Consider the following 2,500-nt stretch of genomic DNA (forward strand, 5'->3'; position numbering starts at 1 on the left):
AATAATAATAATAATAATAATGCTAACAACAACAACAACAACAATAATAACCACCAACTATATATATCATTTACACGCTAATCAAAACAACTGAAATTTTCATAATCCAAAGGCCTTATTCACACATGCGGTTCTCACGGTGCGGTTTGATACGAGATGTCGCAAATTCAACCCCTGTTTATTTACGTGTGAACGATCTCGTAAACAATAATAGAATTTTACGACAGCTCTTGTCAAACTGTGGAAACGACCCTGCGTGAACAAAGGCCTCAGTGTCGAGAATGTACAGTAACGGTATACAAATATATTAGTTTCGCTCGTAAACATAGTACACATTCTTAAATTCCAAAATTGTAAGATCAAAATGTACTTTAGATGAGTTTGATACAAGGAAATGAAAAGGGAATTTATAAAGAAAATAAGCAAAATATTTGTCAGATTTATTATCATTATTATTATTATTATTATTATTATTATCATTATTTTTCTATTGTTAAACCAAAATATAATTTACATAGAGCTTGATATAAGGAAGTGACATGGGTATTTATAAATAAAAAAAAGCAAAATATATGTCAGAATTATTCATTATTATTATTATTATTATTATTATTATTATTATTATTATTATTACTTGCTAAGCTACAACCCTAGTCGGAAAAGCAGGATGCTATAAGACCAGGTGCTCCAACAGGGAAAATAACCCAGTGAGGAAAGGAAACAAGCAAAAAATAAAATATTTTAAGAAAAGTAACAGCATAAAGATGGACATTTCCTTCACAAACTATAAATGCTTTAACAAAACAAGAAGAAGAGAAATAGAATAAAATAGTGTGCCCGAGTGTACCCTCAAGCAAGAGAACTTTACCCCAAGATAGTGGAAGTTAAAGAACAAGGGTTTGATTCTGGAGTGTCCTTCTCCTAGAAGAGCTGCTTACCATAGCTAAAGAGTCTCTTCTACCCTTACCAAGAGGAAAGTATCCACTGAATAATTACAGTGCAGTAGTTAACCCCTTGGGTGAAGAAGAATAGTTTTGTACTCTCTGTTGTCAGGTGTATGAGGACAGAGGAGAATATGTAAAGAATATGCCAAACTATTCGGTGTATGTGTAGGCAAAGGGAAAGTGAACCATAACGTGATTGGCTATGACGTAATCAGGGGGCGGGGCTTATTTAGCCCAGAATCTCTGCTGCGACAACACATGGGATTAACATTTCCTCTTTTTCCCTCATTCCAAGAAAAGTTGAAAGAAGTTTCATCTTTCAACAGAAGAAAAAAACACCCTTCGAGATTAGGTGTTTTTCTGTGTTCCCCTTTTTTCACGTTTCCTCCAGTCAAAAGGTTAATCCCAAACATTTAGTTTTCCGTTCTATACTCGTGTTTTTTTAACGAAAGGATAATCCCTCTACGTTTAAATAAGTCATGGGAACGTTTTGGACTCCACACGGGCTTAAACAAATACAGTTCCACAAATATGCAGAGAAATTATAAAGAATGTATAATACCTCAGCCTCTCAGTCCTTCATAATGATTGACAACAAACCCAGATTATTTACAGCCAACTCTGATCAATAATAATAATAATAATAATAATAATAATAATAATAATAATAATAATAATAATAATAATACCATTATTATTATCATTATTATTACTATTATTGTAAGCTAAGCTACAACATTACCTAGAAAAGCAGGATGCTATAAGCCCTATAAGCGCTCTTTCAGGAAAATAGCTCAGTAAGGGAACTCCTGTAGAGAAACTAGCCCAGTGAGAAAAGGAAATAAGGATACAGATAGAGTAGTATGCGTGAATATGGTACCCTCAGGGAAAATAGCCCAGCGAGGAAAGGAAACAAGGAAACAAATGGAATAGTGTGCCTTAGTGTACCCCCCAATCAAGAGCATTTTTGACAAAAGGGTATATTTTTAAGATCCCAGTCATTAACCTTATCAAAATCATACCCTGATTATTATAAAAGAAACTGGAGTTCTCTTGCTTGAGGGTACACTTGGGCACACTATTCTATCTTATTTCTCTTCCTTTTGTTTTTGTAAGGTTTTTATAGTTTATATATGAAAGATTTATGCCAATGTTGATACTATTTTTAAAATATCTTATTTTAATTGTTAATCATTTCTCTTTTAGTTTATTTATTTCATTATTTGATTTCCTCATAGGTCTATTTTCTCTGTTGGAGCCCTTGGGTTTATAGCATCTTGCTTTTCCGAGGGTTGTAGCTTAGGAAGTAATAATAATAATAAAAATAATAATAATAATAATAAATGGTAATAATGATAATAATAATAATAATGATAATGATGATAACAATAATAACAATAATAATAATAAATGATAATAATGATAATAATAATAATGCTAATAATAATAATAATGATGATGATAATAATAATGATAATAATAATAATAATAATGATAATAATAATAATGATAATAATAATAATAATAATAATAACAATAATAATAATAATAAATGA

The sequence above is a fragment of the Palaemon carinicauda genome, chromosome 7 (assembly GCF_036898095.1).
Source record: "Palaemon carinicauda isolate YSFRI2023 chromosome 7, ASM3689809v2, whole genome shotgun sequence".
NCBI classification, from domain to species: domain Eukaryota; kingdom Metazoa; phylum Arthropoda; class Malacostraca; order Decapoda; family Palaemonidae; genus Palaemon; species Palaemon carinicauda.